Source organism: Scyliorhinus canicula, chromosome 14 (genome assembly GCF_902713615.1).
Source record: "Scyliorhinus canicula chromosome 14, sScyCan1.1, whole genome shotgun sequence".
Classification (NCBI taxonomy): domain Eukaryota; kingdom Metazoa; phylum Chordata; class Chondrichthyes; order Carcharhiniformes; family Scyliorhinidae; genus Scyliorhinus; species Scyliorhinus canicula.
In genome coordinates, this window is record NC_052159.1 from 24,978,966 (window position 1) to 24,996,336 (window position 17,371).

Below are 17,371 nucleotides of genomic sequence, written 5' to 3' on the forward strand. Positions count from 1 at the left end.
GTTCCTTAAATATGGAGACCAAAATTCTGCACAGTGTTGCAGATATGTGATCTCACCAAAATCCTACACAATTGTCTGAAGACTTCTTTACTCCTCTACTCCAATCCCCTTGCATATAGAATATTCAAGGAGTTAGATTTCTCTAGTCCATCTCCTAGCTGTGTTAGTGCTAAACGTGGATCTGGTAAGGAAATTGAACATGTTGCCTTGTGGGACAACTTGTTCGCGTTAACCTTGTGCTTGACATGTAGTAATGCTCATCTGTTTCTTCTGACCAGCACTTCTCGGTCTGTTTGCACGAGGTAAGACCTGGGTGCTACCTGTTTTAGACCTTTTGCAATATTTTGCCAACCACCTTCTGGAACTTGAATCCTCCCAAACTTACCATCGTGTATCTCAGCTAAAGGCTTGGTATGTTTATTGTAGACCTCTTGTTGCTTCTTCTTTTTCACTTACCTTCTTGTTATCAGTTTCTAGACTGCTGATATGTGGTAAAGTGGTTCTTAGTCTTCTCCCCATCAACATTTGTGCAGGTGAGAGACCCGTTGATAATGGTGTTGTTCGGTACACTAATAGCACTAATGACACATCTTGACCATCTTAACTTGCCTTTCAGAACAATTTTTTAATTATCCCGACTGCTCGTTCCGTTTTCCCATTAGACTGTGGATAGTGTGGGCTAGACGTCACATGGTTAAAATTATATTGCTCTGAAAACTGTGTCCACTCCCAGCTCCAGAAACACGGACCATTGTCAGAGACAACGTTAAGCAGGACATCAAGGCGTGCAAAAATTGATTTTGTTGCCTTAATCACTAATCCGGCAGTCGAATCTTTCAACAACATCACCTCTGAAAAGTTGGAGCCTATGACTATCAACTACTCATGACCCTGGAGATGAAATAGATCAATGCCCACTTTGTTCCATGACTTGGTCACAATTTCCATCTAGTGCATGGTTTGTTTGCTCTGTGCAGGTTGATAGATCTGACAAATCGGACATGCTTACACGTACTGATCGATCTCTCTGTTTATTCCTGGCCAATACACCGATTGTCTGGCTCACTTATGGCACTTCTCAATGCCTTGATGACCCTCGTGAATCTGCTGCAGAATCTCTAGACGCAAACAGGCAGGTATCACCATCCTGTCTCCTTTTAACAGGACACCATCAATCGTAGTCAGATCATCTCTTATGTCTTGAAAGGGTGATTTGCATCCAGCAAGCCATCCTTCTCGGAGGTATTGTTTTACGTTCTGGAGCGTCAAGTCCTTTTCAGTTTTGGCTTTTATAGTCTGTAGTTTGCGATCAGATACTGTTAGTACCACAGAAATTAAACAAGCTTGCGCTTCCACTATTCTGACTAACTCAGGTTCTGATGTTTCAGCATCAGTAGTTGCCCTGTTTTCTGATGTTTCAGCGTACGTAGTAGCTATGTTTTCTGATGCGGCATCAATATGAACTTTGGAGAGGTTGTTCACATCACCTAGGTCTTCCATGGACTCTTCATCTGTGTCATCTGAAGTACCAGCTAAGTGAATACTTTCTACTAGCTGCAATCTTTCACAAGCAGTACCACCAATCAATGAAGATTTCTGACCCTCTACGACCTCGATGTCAATGGGTAACTCTATTTTCCCATTGTTCACAATGAGACAGCATGACCCCTTTGTAGCTATCGCATTACCATCGTAATCTTTGAGCTCTCAGGTGGACTGCATAATCAAAAGCTTTCTGATTGTTTGCTTTAAAGATTGGAATGTGAGAATATTTGTATACACTCCTGTATCAATCTTGAAGTGAGACAGTCCACTCCTTTATTATCTTTGAGGGTGTGTCTATTGGTCTTTCTTCCCGATCCAATAAATCAATCTTGGTAATGGCTTCTATCATGAAGGTATCTGATATTGCATCGGGTGAGCAATCCTCTGTATCTTCTGAGATTTTGGATTTTTTTCTCAGCACTTTGCACACTTGGGATCCTTCTACCATCCCTGTAATGCCAAGGGGATCACGGAGACCATGGGCGGGATTCTCTAATAATGGGGCTATGTCTCCACACCCACGAGGAAATGGGCACGAATTACTCTGGACTTTTTTCTAGCTTTTTTCGCCACACATTGGGCCGGCGCCGAAGAAGTAGGCTCCCTCCCAGATCGCACACACCCACGGATAGGTGGTCCCCAATCGCGGGCCTGGTCATTGTGGAGGCCCCCCCCCCGGTGACGAATCCCCCACGCCCGCCACCAGGACGACCACTGCAGCCGCGAGTCCGAGCTCCCGCCAGGAGGAACCATACTTGAACTACGCCGGCGGGAACTTGGACGGTCATCCGCGGAGAATCGCTGCGGGGCCTCTTTCAACTGCCCCCGACCGGCGCGCATCGATCGGAGAATCGCAGGAAGGCGGCTGACCCCCCCATTCGCCATCCCCGCGCTGATCGCAGTTTTGGCTCGGAGGCTCGGAGAGTCCCGGCCCATGGCTCTTTATACAGGGAGTCACGGGAATAATGGCCCTTTACAAAGGAAATCACAGAGACCATGGCCCTGTGCATAGGGAATCACGGAGACCATGGCCCTGTGCATAGGGAATCACGGAGACCATGGCCCTGTGCATAGGGAATCACGGAGACCATGGCCCTGTGCATAGGGAATCACGGAGACCATGGACTGGATTCTCCGATTTTGAGATTAAGTGCTGACGCCAGCGTCATAAAGGTGGAGTATTACTCCTCAAATTCCTGCAAAAAAGTGAAATGAATTCATAGCCCTGCAGGGGGCTAGCAGGGACCCGGAGTAAATCTCGCAACCTTTGCTGCAGAAATGGGCCCCCGCACTTTCAGGTCAGAGGCCTCTAGCGGCCGCGTTGTGCCCAATGTCGGACTCGGACCGCAGAGCCGGACCCAAGAAAGAGACCCCCAATCGGCCGCGCGCCCGGCCCTCAAATCCCGCACATTCATTCCCCGGCTGCCTATAAGGCCCCCGTGTTCTCCAATCCGCCCGCTCCCGACCAGGGAGGCTGCGGATTGCATCCCGACCGGCAATAACAGGTTAATTCCTCGCCAGCCCCGTTGGGAATTCAGAAGTCGGGGGCGGAGGATTGCTGAGCGGGTGTCTGGCAATAGCCCCCTGGCGGCACAGCGTACTCCCGGTGACACCGATATTCGGTGCCTGGAGAGTCGCCGATTCGGCGCCGGGCCCGATTATGGCATCAAACTGGATTCTCCGCCCCGGCACTAGCCGCGATTTTGGCATCAGGGTGCTGACAATCCAGCCAAATGGCTCTTTATACAGGGAGTCACGGGGATCATGGCTCTTTATACAGTGTCCCCAATGCCTATGAACGCTTGGAGAATGTAATGTTATGCTGGCTGCCAATTTAGGGTCGGCTGGTGTGAAACGCACTCAGATTGCTTCGGAACACACTTTGCCTCTTGACCGATCTGAATGCCGAAACCTCACCATTTCACCATTGTGATGAAGTTTGTTGAAGGGATTTATGATCCAGGCAGGGGTTCGCAAAGAATAACGTTTGAATTCAGCGCTGATTCTTTCAGTTTCAACATTTTGCTTTCACAATCAATTATTCTTTTTCACTTTTCCTCTGTTCCTTCACCTTGTTAAAGAAGTTTAGACATTCAAACCTTTACGCTGACATCCTGAGAGCCAACCTTTCAAGATGTGGTGATGTACCTTTATGGGATCAGCGCTGATACAGATCTATCCTGCTCGCAACTAGAAGAACCTGAGGTGTCCTTATCATGGGATGCCACAGAAATGAGTTAAGAGAGGATAACATTGACTTGGGTGAACACCAAGCAGTTGGCTGAGTGACATGTCAAAACTATTGTAACCAATGCTGGGAAATAGATTGAGGCTCTTAGTTGCAACTACATACCTCTAGTTGTAACTACATAGCAGGTAGTCAATGAGACCAGGGTCCTTGACACGGGGGACCAGAATTAAACAGGACTTATTTTTTTTCCCTCGAACCATTTTAAGCAGCCCATGCCACTGTTGCTACCTGTTCAGCCAGCCCCCTGGTTGGAACATTGCTCCTGACTTTAAAGACTTTGAGATTGCAAACTCAGCCCACGTGGGATTAGACCAAAACTGAATTTATTAGCACTCATCAAGAAGCAAAGAATTTCATTAACTTTGCCTGGGCTACCTTCCAGCTTTGAGGCTGGATATTAGAGCTTTGTGAGATCCCGTAAACGTTTGAGTCAGCTTTTCAACCTTACAGCGCCCCCTCCCCCCCCCCCCCCCCCCCCCCCCCACCCCCCTCACCCAGCTCTGTCACTTCCTTCAGCATTCACGTTTCAACACTTACAATGCAGTTGACTGAATTCTTGGCACTCAGGTAAGTTCAGCTCTGCTTCATTCAGCATGTCGGTGCCACGAATTGATCTGTGAAATTCTGTTGCACGACGGTAGAACCATTGTGCTCAGCAATAAAAACAACGCGCAGCTGCCTCCCATCACTGGAGCAGAATAACTTGACAGCTCGAGCGACTGCTTTCTTCCATAGCTTCAGGTGATTTTCTGAACTGACATTTGTGTTGAACACAGCAGCCTGCAATGTATGCCCAAATGGTATCTTTGTAAATTAAATAGTCTGTCTCCGAGGTCCTGCTTGTCGAGTGGAGGGGCCCGTTGATGGGCTGAAATATCTGTACCAGTTCACCTTTATGAAAAAAAAATCATTTTGTTGTTCTTGTAGCTTTGTCCTGGTGATACTGCAATAACTCCCACAAGGCCCACTGGGATACCCAAATTGGTCTCCCCGTGGGATTTGCGGAATATAAGCTTTTCCGCCAGTGGGCGGAGACACGCCGAGCTGAGGCTCTCGATAATCTAATTTTTTTTTAAAAATAATCTTTACTGTCACAAGTAGGCTTACATTAACACTGCAATGAAGTTACTGTGAAAAGCCCCGAGGTTCCACATTCCAGCGCCTGGTTGGGTACACAGAGGGAGAATTCAGAATGTCCAAATTACCTAACGCGCGTCTTTCAGGAATTGTGGGAGGAAACCGGAGCACCCGGAGGAAACCCACGCAGGCACGAGGAGAACGTCCCGACTCTGCACAGACAGTGACCCAAGCCGGGAATCGAACCTGGGACCCTGGAGCTGTGAAGCAACAGTGCACCCCACTGTGCTACCGTGCCACCCACTAGTCCAATCTAGTATGAAGGCAGGCTCAGACAGGGACTGTCCCAATAGGACTAATACTGTTTGTGTATTTACTGCATTAGAGCAGATTCTTATAACCGTAAATAAGCCAGTGTTGACCCTACCCTTTGGCCTCCTGGGTCTTTATAGATCACTTAGGAAATAGGGAGGCGGGGTGTGGGGGAGATTTGTATTATGAGTAAAGATTTAGCAAGTTAGTCCTATACTCATTGGAGGTTGAAAGAATGAGAGGTGATCTTATTTAAAATAATGTGGAGATGTTGGCGTTGGACTGGGGTGAGCACAGTAAGAAGTCTTACAACACCAGGTTAAAGTCCAACAGGTTTGTTTCAAACACGAGCTTTCGGAGCACTGCTCCTTCCTCAGGTGAATGAAGAGGTATCCTTCAAACCTGTTGGACTTTAACCTGGTGTTGTAAGACTTCTTACTTACTTATGTAAAAACAGAGGTTTCTGAGGGGACTTGACAGGGTAAATGGCGAGAGGAGGTTTCCCCTCGTCGGGGGTTGGGGGGGGGGGAGCCAGAACGAAAGGGAACAATTTCCAAAAAGGGGTTCCCACATTTAAGACGGAGATGAGGAGGAATTTCTTCTCCAGAGGGTCGTTTGTCTTTGGAATTCTCTTCCCAGAGAACAGTGGAGGCTGGATCATTGAATATATTCCAAGCTGAGGGAAACAGATTTTTGATCAACAAGGGGGGCAGGCGGCAAAGTGGAGTTAAGATCACAATCACGATCTTGTTGAATGGTGGGGCAGGCTCAGGAGGCCGAATGGCCTGCACTGCTCCTATTTCTTATGATTTTATGTAATTGGTTACAAAATATTTAAAGTGGCACTTAGGTGGGTTAACGCACTGCTTTTTCAGCAAAGGCACTGAGACTCACACCCAAACATGACCGATGAACTGCAAATCGCCCCTTAAATATTAAATGTATGATCAGTGCAATATAACCCAGGGCGTGATTCAGCGGCCTTGTTGCGCCAAACTTTGATTCTCACGAGAGGCCTCTCACGAGATTTGCGACAATCCAAGCTGTGCCTGGAAGACTTTGCCAGGGTGCCATTTAGTACTGGTCCACGCAAAGGTGGAGCAGGCGTAACGGTACCTGGGCGGGAGAGGAGGTGGGGGGGGGTCTCCTAGGCCATTAGAGACTGCTGGATGGTTGGGAACAGGGCAGGTGCCACCCTGGCATTCCCTCTGGCACCTGGGCACCTTGACACTGCCAGCCTGGCACCATGGCAGTGCCAACCGACATCCTGGCAGGGCGACTCTGTCACTGCTAGGGTGCCTGGGTGGCACTTCCAGGGTGCCAGGTGTACTGCCTGGGTGCCAGGCTGGCAGTGCCAGGAGACGGGACGGTGGGGACCTTGCCAGGTAGGGTGGGGTGGGGGGTTTTCTGGGGGCTTCCTCAAGGTCGGAATGGTGATGGGGATCACAAAAACAGGGGGGGGGGGGGTGCCTGAAGGGGGAGGGCGGGAGATTGGGGCTACCAGGCACCCTGATCTTTGAGGAAATCCCTTTAATTGGGGTCTCGGCGGGGAGAATCTTCCTGAGGCTAAAAGAAACGGCCAAGTGCCGATAAATAGAAGGATGTTCCTTGGCGCTGCCGCCACTTAGGAACACGCCGCTATACGTATCGTTCAGCAGACATCAACTCAAGTCCATCCACTGACTAGCACCCTGGTCTCTTATTGACTTTTAGCACAAAACACAATCAAGGAATTGGTACCAAAACAGGAAATGTTGGAAATAGTCAGCAGGGCTGGCAGCATCTGTGAAGAGAGAAACTGAGTGAACGGGCCTAAATTCTATTGCAGGCCTCAAGATCATGACGTCACTGTGAGAAGTGGTCCAAAGACTGGGCTTGCTGGCATCTGGACCGGCTCGGTAATTGGCCACCTGCGAGCCTGCCGTCCAATTAAGTCTAATACTGCAAGACCAATCAGAAGATCAGCAGTTCTGAAACTTCAGCAGTGTCACCGAGAGAGGATCCTGGACAGGCAGGAGACGTCGAGCCTCTGCGAGATAATGTAAAAATACATTAGAATTTCCGGGTGGGGGTGGGTGGGTCCTGGAGTGTAAGAGGGGGGGGGAAACCCCTTCTGAGAAATCACTGGGGGGGAGGGGGCATGGAGACTGTTTTTCTCTCTGTGGCCCACACTTTGGGCCATCAAATCTCCAACTGGTGGCCTCTAAGGCTGCCGCAGGGAGGCCGCCTTTATTTAACTGACGGCATCCCCAAACGATAGGAGGGTTTGGACCTCAGTTGGGAAAATGCCAGCAGGCTCTTAAAATGGCTCGTAATTGGGCCTTTAATTATGCTAAAGAAAAAATTGCATTTATACAGTGGTTTTCACAACCTCAATTCATCCCAGAATGTTTTACAGCCAATTAAATAATTTTGAAGATTCGTCACTCTTGCAATACACCACAACAGTGAAATAGATGAACTGCTTTGAGATGATGATTGATGGCTAACTTTTAGCCTGCTGTCTGGGAAAATTTTCCTGCTCTTCTTTGACTAGTACCACCAGTGAGGGAAGATCAGCCCTCTGTTTAACACTTCATCGAAAGTCAATGCCTCCTGGGTGCAGCACTCGCTCAGTCCTGCACTGAAGTGTCAGCCTAGATCCAGCCTTCCCAAAGGATGGGTTGTGATGCCCCCCCCCCAGTCGGTTCAGGAGACCAGGGGCCGGATTCTCCGCTCACCGACACCGAAATCACATTTGGCGATCGGCTGGAGAATCAAAGTTCCCGACCAAATCGGGGGCGGCGCCACTTTCGAGATGCTCCTCCCCCTCCAAAGCGGCGTACTCTCCGAGTATGCCACACGCCGTATCGACGGCCTCAGATGTTGCCTGAGGCCCACCCCCCCCCAATGCTCCACCCCCGACCGGGCGAGTTCCCGACGGCGTGGGTCTCTCATGGTCTCACCAGTCGGGAATTCGGCACAACGGCTGCGGATTCAGTCCAGCATCACCACAGCAGGGGGAGGGCCAATCCGCAGGCAGGGGGGACTTTATCAGGGGCTGGGGGCACCGTTACGGGGTGGTCCGGGGCCCACAAGCCAGATAAAGGGGGGGACTATTTTGCAGGCCGGGTCCACAAGCAGCCGACGCCATGCTGCACGGTGCAGCCGCTGCAGGCCGCCGGCATGTGCATGCGTGGCCACGAACCCGCCAATTCTCCGGGCCGTATCAGCAGCTGGAGCCAGGTGCGCTACGCTGCCTTGTGCTAACCCACAGCCAAACGGAGGATCGGTGGCCATTTTACGCCATTTTGCCTGTCATAAAACGCCACCGTTCCCACGCCGATTTGGGCATAAAGCCTCAAAATCGGAGAATCCAGCCCCAGATTTTGGGGGCACGAGCACCAATATTAGCAATGCCCCCTACTGCCCAAAAAAGCTGATTCTGAAAAACAATCACCTGCCCATAGGACAAGGCAGGGGACGAAGAAAATTAGCCAGACAAAACCACATGAGAAAGGTATACCTTGTGTCTTCCCACTTTCAATATACTTTGATTACCAGGCCGCCCTCGCAACACTTGACTTTTCTGGGAGCACTTTACCCTTGCACGAGGCTTTCTTTCACAACTAGAATGGGCCAAAGGAAGGCAGATTAGTACATGGTAATCTGCTGTATCACATAGTTGACAGCAGTAACAAATACACCTCTGATAACATGGGCCGGTGGGGGGAGTGCAGTAACAGTACTGACAAATGGATCAAAGGGCAGTCCATCATTAGTCAATTAGAAGTTAGGGAGTAAAGCCAACTCTGAAACACTTCCAAACCATATTTCACGGCAGAAACTGATACAGGCATGGTGAAATAACAAACAGACAACATTCTATTACTTTAATGAGTAAATTATTAACTAGTTGACTACAGTAATTAAGTACATAGGGTCGGACGGAAATGACAGGGCTGCAGGTGTTCCATGACTGCAACATGTGGGAATGCATTGCAATCCCAGAAAACCATAACGGCAGAAAGTGTCTGCAGCGGAGGCCATGTCGACTCCAAGTTACTGAGCTGGAGTCTGAGTTGCGGACTTCGTGGGCATCAGCAGTGGGGAGGAGAATCACCTGGATATTTTGTTCCTGGAGACAGCCACATCCCTTAGGTTAGACAGAACTTCAGAGGTAATAAATGGTCAGCGACAGGAGGCAGTCTTACAACACCAGGTTAACATAGAACATAGAACAGTACAGCACAGAACAGGCCCTTCGGCCCTCAATGTTGTGCCGAGCCATGATCACCCTACTCAAACCTACATATCCACCCTATACCCGTAACCCAACAAGCCCCCCCTTAACCTTACTTTTATTAGGACACTACGGGCAATTTAGCATGGCCAATCCACCTAACCCGCACATCTTTGGACTGTGGGAGGAAACCGGAGCACCCGGAGGAAACCCACGCACACAGGGGGAGGACGTGCAGACTCCACACAGACAGTGACCCAGGCGGGAATCGAACCTGGGACCCTGGAGCTGTGAAGCATTTATGCTAACCACCATGCTACCCTGCTGCCCCTTTTAAGTGAGTCACCTGATGAAGGAGCTGCGCTCCAAAAGCTAGTGATTCCAAACAAACCTGTTGGACTTTAACCTGGTGTTGTAAGACTTCTTACTGTGCTCACCCCAGTCCAATGCCGGCATCTCCGCCTTCAGGGACAGGAGGGCATGACTGCGAGTCAGGCAGGTAAGGGGAACCAGAATGCAGTGATGGAGGAGATCAGCCGCTGACTTTGTCCAACAGGTACTAAATGTTTGCGACATGTGTGGATGAAAAGAACTTCAAGCTGGATGGTATAGTAGTGAAGGGAGCCCTTAAAGTGTGGGAGTGAAAAGCAATGTGATAGAACTCCGCATACTGTTACATACTGTTCTCTGCAGTCAAGAGAATGAGTCCAGGCGTCTGTGCTGCCTGCCCGATGCCAAGGTTCAGGATATCTGCTCAGGGCTGGAGAGGAACCTGCAGTGGTAGGAGGAGGATGCAGTGGTCATATCCATGTCGGCATCAATGGCTTAGGTAAGAGTAGGAAAGAGGTACAGCATGGAGAGTATGAGGAGCTTGGCATTAAATTAAAAAGCAAAAACTTCAAAGGTAATATAATCTCTGGATTATTACCTGTGTTACATGCAAATTATTATCGGGCAAACAAAATTAGGGAGTTGAATGTGTGGCTTGAAACTGGTGTGGCAGAAGTAGATTGACTGGACTCACATTTGCCACATTCTCCAGAAGTTGACACCACGGGGACTGGGAGGGCGTCCATTGCCGATGGCTGTGAATGGCCACTCTGTAAAGTGATTTCAGTGCCTCCACTGGGGACTTCTGTGGATCTCTCAACAGAGATCAAGCAAGCCAGGATGGCAGAGCACAGGTCTTTGAGATTGTCAGATCCCCACAGGTACTTGGAGCTATCGATTGCACTCATTTGGCTATTAAAGTTCCATGGCAACATGCGCTGCAATACATAAGCTGGAAAGGTTACTACTCACTCAATGTGCAGTTGGTCTGTGGCCACAAGAAACTGATCATGCAGGTTTACTACAGATACCCAGGAAGCAGCGACAACTCATACATCCTGAGGAGATTGCCATTCCCGGACATTTTTGAGGGACCACACAATATCTAGGGCTGGCCCCTCGGTGACAAATGTGCATGTGGCTGATGATGCCCATGCAGTGGTCTCAGACTCCATCAAGCATTGATGGTGGGGACCATAGGCACCTTTAACGTGCAATTCCCATTCCTGAACAGAATCTGGCGGAGCATTTCAGTACAGTCCCCAAAGGGTGTCATAAATCATCGTGCCTTGCTGTGCACTACACAACCTGATGCTGCAAAGGGAGGAGGACTTCCCAGATGACAAGATGGACGAGTAGCACATCTCCTCCGATGAGGAGGACTACAGAGGCCATGAGGGTGATGAGGTCCAGGAAGCCAAAGTTTCAGGGAAGAGCCAGAGCATGGGCCAGATGAGGTAGGCATGGAAGTGAGGCCTCATTCCCACCAGATTCCATCAGAAAGATGATGAATTGCAGCGAGTACCCTCCTGGACAAGTGTCCTGAATCATGGGCCAGCATGAATACCAGCATCATTGTTCTCTCGTTTCACCCATACACTTCAATGTGAGAGTGAATAGTTACACATCAAGCTCACCTTCTCCTGATCCTTTGAAGGATGATGAACCCACAGGAGTATATGTCCTTCCTGGGATGAGGTGCTAACTGGAGGACGGTTTCTCGGTACCAGATACCAGAAGATGCTGCCCCTTCAACTGTTTCTCCAGCATGCCAGTAGCAATTGCATCCAACAAGAGGCAGGTGATGTGCGATCCTCTGTGTCTCGTAGCTGTATACCTTCACTGTGACAAGGCTCCTCGATGAGATCTTTCTCAAGCAATGGAACTACGCACTCTGTGTAACAGCGATGGGGAAGCAGATCATTCTCATTTGGAACAGGGCACCTATGTCGTTCTGCTGCTTGGAATTTATTTAGTGATGACTCAGTCATCTATGGTGTATTCTTCCAAATCACACTGACATCCGGCACTCTGTTAGGGCCTGGGCTGCATTTATCCTCAACCTAACATGGATGCGGAACACCTGAGAATGTCACCTGCCAGACATAGAACATAGAACAGTACAGTATAGAACAGGCCCTTCGGCCCTCAATGTTGTGCCGAGCAATGATCACCCTACTCAAACCCACGTATCCACCCTATACCCGTATACCCTATACCCGTATACCCTATACCCGTATACCCTATACCCGTAACCCAACAACCCCCCCCCCCCCCCCCTTAACCTTACTTTTTACATTACGGGCAATTTAGGAAACCGGAGCACCCGGAGGAAACCCACGCACACACGGGGAGGACGTGCAGACTCCACACAGACAGTGACCCAGCCGGGAATCGAACCTGGGACCCTGGAGCTGTGAAGCATTTATGCTAACCACCATGCTACCGTGCTGCCCTTACAGACATTACAGTGTTTCCTCTTTAACATGGACATTGTGCTCTTATGGCCAGGCCTGGCTCTTCCCAAGTCCAAAATTCCCACAGACCATGAAATCCTCAAGGGCACACATCATTGATAATTAAGGACACATTTCATAGGTCATAGAATTTACAGTGCAGACGGAGGCCATTCAGCCCATCGAGTCTACTCCAGCCCCTGAAACAGCACCCTACCTAAGCTCACACCTCCACCCTATCCCCGTAGCCCAGCAACCCCACTTAACATTTGGACACTATGGGGGAATTTAGCGTGACCAATCCATCTAACCTGCACATCTTTGGGCTGTGGGAGGAAATCGGAGCACCCGGAGGAAACCCACGCAGACACAGGGAGAACGTGCAGACTCCGCACAGACATTGACCCAAGCCAGGAATCAACCCTGGAGCTGTGAAGCGACAATGCTAACCACTGTGCTACCATGTACAGATTCAGTACATCTAGTTCCTATCTCAATGCTCCCCTCCACATTGTCTAAAGCAGCCATGTGCATTTCTAGAGCTTTCTCAGAGACTTTATTGCCTGCCAGAAATCATCATCTGGTGTTAGCACCAGTGACCTTTGCGAATGGTCAGGAGAGGGGCGTACAGCGCTGCATCCCGGCTTTGTGATGGGTGTCCCTTGTCCCTGCACTGGACACAATCACAGAGAGAGAGATGCTGGAAGTTAGATCATGAGGATAATAATGTGGCAGGGCTTTGTCACCTTGGGGTGGCAATGTGCTCCCACTTATTGGAGAGCTTAGCAGATGTAAACTCTGAAAGCCGAAAGCACGGTTTGCTGACAGCCGTGCTCAAGAGCTCGGAGCATGGGCTCATAGCATGAAAGCCCTGTCAAGGGGCAGAGAGCACGTGGAGTGGCACGATACATGACCCTCTCCATGTGTGAGCACAGCTGAGATTTAACATGACATGACCCTGTATTGGGTGGCTGACCTTTTATGGGCGGATCAGCGCTGGTTGCCCTGTCCCAAGGACCCCCTGCAGCCACAACAGGGTGTACAGGACCTTGCGGTGGACCTCCACGATGTGCAGCAGGCATTCAAGGGAAGCGACACTGAATTTGGGAGCTACTGTCTTCTATGCTTTAGGAGCCATCTCTGCATTGAGCAACAATCCTGGGCTACATAGATTGAGATAGGTGTGCACGGATCCAGTTTAAGTGTAAAGTCCGGAGTGAATAAGCAACATGGCAGGCAAATCCAAGGTCGCCCCACCCACCATCCAGCATGTTTCGCATATGTGCATAATTAATGAAGCAGGAAGCAGACAACACGGTGTAAAACCCGCTATTGCAGTCGGAGAGAAAAATGCAATTTTTTATGCTCGCTCCTGCGCTGAGAAAATCCCACCCTATATCCCTTTACAGCGTCTCTGTGTCCTCCCCAGAGCTCACATTTCCACCTATCTTTGTATGGTCAGCAAACTCTGACACATTACTCTCAGTCTCTTCATCCAAGTCATTAATACAGATACTGTACATACATAGATATAGATACTGTCCCCTGTGCTAAATAGGATAGATTCGAAACTGATGTAGCATCTTAAATCTGTCAGAAGGCCAGCAGCAGCAACATAGTTGTATTCCAACACAATCTGTAACCTCATGGCACATGCCTAACAATGTGGAAACATGCCCAGGTATATCCGTTCCACAAAAAGCATGACAATTACCACCCCATCAGTCTATTCTCATTCATCACTGTGCTGGAAGCTGTCACTGACAGTGCTATCAAGTGGCACTTACTCATTAATGACCTGCTCACCCATGCTCAGCTTATGTTCCACAAGGACCACTCCGCTGCAGGCTCGCTACAAGCCTGATGCAAACATGAACAAAAGAGTTACATTTCACAGGTGAGGTGAGAGTGACCACCGTAGACAACAAGGCAGCTGTTGGCCGAGTGTGGCAGCAAGGAATTTGAGTAAAATGGAAGTCACTGTCAATCAAGAGTAAACTCTCCAATGACTGTAGCCCTGCCTATTAAAAAGGAATTTGGTTGTTGGTTGTTGCAGACTTATCATTTTAGCCCAAGGACATTGTTGCATATGTTTTTCAAGGTTGTGCATAATTCAGGAGTGTGAATATGCTCCACTTGCCTGGATGGAGTGCAACTCCAACAACAGTCAAGACGTTCAACATCACCCAGGACAAAGCAGCCCATTTGATTGACACTCTATCTCCTACCTCAAATACTCACTCTGCCCACCACTAGCCCATATACAATGTGCACTGCAGCGATTTGCAAAGCCTCCTTCAATAGCATCTCCGAAACTTGGAAACTTTACCACCTGGAAGGACAAGGACAGCAGGCATATTGGAACACTAGCACCTCCAAATTCCTCGCCTGACACACGCCATCTTGGAAACACATCACTGTTCCTCGATTGTAACTGGATCAAAAGCCTCCTTCCGAGCAGTACTGTGGGTGCACCAACAGCACAAGGTTTGAGAAGGCACCAAGGGCAGTTAAAAGTGGGCAATAAATGCTGGTCTTGCAATCCTGTGAATGAATAAAAACATACCTACAACATTGTGCACACATCTACATGCATTATTGGCATACCTGAACATGGTGCACAAAACCATACAGGGTAAGGAGGCATACTCCCACTTTTATACTGGGCAACCTACAGCAACAATTTTCAAACGCCTTGTTTTGCTTGATTTTCTGCCAGATCTCATTACTGCAGAATTTATACACAGATCTTTAGAAGTTTGGCTCTTCACAGCTGACCTGAAATTATTGCACATCATATCAATGAACATGTAAATTAGTGCTCAACTGCGCTAATCCTCTGAGCCTTCCCGTATTACTTCAGCAGCAAAATTAAACACAAGAACATTTCTCTAAAGTTTCCCTGATTCTGTTTGATGATATTCATTAATTGCGGGAAATGATTGTATAATTGGAAATGTACAGTCTGATAGCCGAAACAATCATTCAAGCACACAGATGTTCCAATTGTCAGTGCTCACATAACCGCTCACTTCCACCTTCTCGCTCATTTGATGAATACTTCGCAATGATTACCTTCCTTATTTTAATCTGCGCTTTGTTCCCGAAAGCCATCTTTTACGAGAGAGCTGAGACTGTGGTTAAGTGATGCCGGTGCAGATGGCATGTTGTTTTTTATTTTAACAAAAGAAGAGTGAAGACAAACACGGAGCAGCGATATTCCCGGGAACTCCAGTGCTTCTGTATGAATGCTGGAAGGATATGAAGGAGGCAAACCTGTCGCCTTTCTTTCTGAATCCAAGCTCCCAGCGGTTGACCCAATTCTGGTGAAAGATCGTTGACCTAACTTGGTGTCTCTCTCCACAGATGCTGCCTGATCGGTTGATTACTTCCAGCACTTTCTACTTTTATCAGAGAACGAAAACTTTCATGAGCTCAGGATGCACTTTACAGACACTTAAAACTTTGGAAGTGTAGTCATTGTTATAATGGAGGGAAGATATATTGCAGCCAACATATTATTACATCCAGGCTGCAGTTACACTGAGGTTATTCATTCCATACCGAGGAACCTCCAGCAGCAAATGGATGGACATTCTCACATCTGTAAATCACATCTGGTTTGACCATCAGCGCCAGGAAGGTAAACATCATGGCCATACTGTCCAGGATGAGACACTGTCGCGAGTTTCCCAGGACTGTCCCCGAATTTGATTTTCCATCCCGCGGACAAGGTCTGGCTTTCCCGAATATCATTTTCCCTGGAATTCTTTTGCGCCTGCATCTTTTGGTCCATGAATGAATGTGTCGCCACACATGCACAGACCCAAGTCCCACACATCCTCTAGGGAGCAGAGGGAGCACTGGCTGGCACTCTCCTCTGAGAGTTAGCGGGTGGTTTGAGCCCTGGGAGAGGGGGGCAGTATGCAGGGCATGGGTTCGGAAGCGGTAGTGCGATCTCATGGCCGACTATTGGGGTCTGAAGTACAGTCAGGTGGCGGCAGCAGGTTTGGTCCTCACATCACCCAACAATCCAACCATCAACTCCAGCCCCCCTTCAATCTCTTATGGTCATGTCAACTACCATCACCAAACCGCAGCAGTTTGAGACGCATCAGCACTCCACATGGCAAAGTGTTGCTCATTTCTCTCCTATTGACTGGTGACCCTGGTATTGCTATCTATCAGCTTAGTGTGACCTTAGGTGTTGTTGATAGTTTGATAGTTACACATATCTAGACTCTATAATCATCAGCAATCTGTAACTTGATGCAGAAAGTAACATATTTTGTGAAAGCTGCAGCTGTTATGTCTAATTGAATTAATCAATAATTCTTAGAAACATACCCGAAGTCTTTGGCCCCTCGCTGCCCAATAATTACAGTCACCAGGTTTGTAAGTTTAAAGCACAATTACTTTTTATTTATAACAAGAACTATAATGAAATATGGAGCAACTACAACTGGTAAATTATTATCTCATTCCTAATCTCCCACTTTTATTGCCCCCACCCTCCACACACACACACACACACACACACACACACACATGACAGACAAGGACAGAGGGGAAGAAACAGGTCAAAATCATAAGTTAAAGGAAAAATAGTCTGTGTTTCAGATGATGGTTTTTAGCATCAAACTTCTCTTCAAACTTTACTTTCAGTTTGAGTTTTACTGTAGATTCATTCGGGTCTCTGTAGTTTTCAGGAAATACAGCACTCACAGCCTTTCTGGGGAGAGAGAGGGTCCCGGTCTTTGTTTGCAGTCTGTAATGGTTTTCCTGTAGATTCATTCATTCCTGTTCTCTGCTGCTTCAGAAATACAGCACTCACAGCCTTTCTGGAGTAAAGGGTGGAGAGAGATTAGGAGCTTGTCTTTGTGATTCCAGGAGTCAAACAGGGCTCTTTGGAACTCTGAAAATCATTCCACTGGGATGAGACCCAATCACCACCGATCACCAGACAGAGTACGGCCGGTTGGCCAATTGACTAGCCACCAGCCAATCAATCAAACTGAGTCCCACCCCATCTTTCTCTCTGGTGCTGAAAAGTCTGGGGTCTCCTCTTCAAACTAGCAGACACTAGCAGCATGTTCGCTCTTGTAACTTCTGAATTCCTAACTCCACTCTGCTGCTTGACTTAAAGACACATGTCCATTAATCACCCATGGATCAAAA

General features: G+C 48.4%; 1 protein-coding gene across 1 annotated transcript in view; it reads left to right on the forward strand.

Moving 5' to 3' along the window:
- Positions 1–17,371, forward strand: part of atp10a (ATPase phospholipid transporting 10A) — a 308,521-nt gene that overhangs the window by 7,009 nt on the left and 284,141 nt on the right. The window contains exon 2 of the mRNA XM_038817916.1: positions 7,014–7,226. The gene's annotated coding sequence lies outside the window, so the exon portion shown is untranslated. The remainder of the gene's footprint in view (positions 1–7,013; positions 7,227–17,371) is intronic.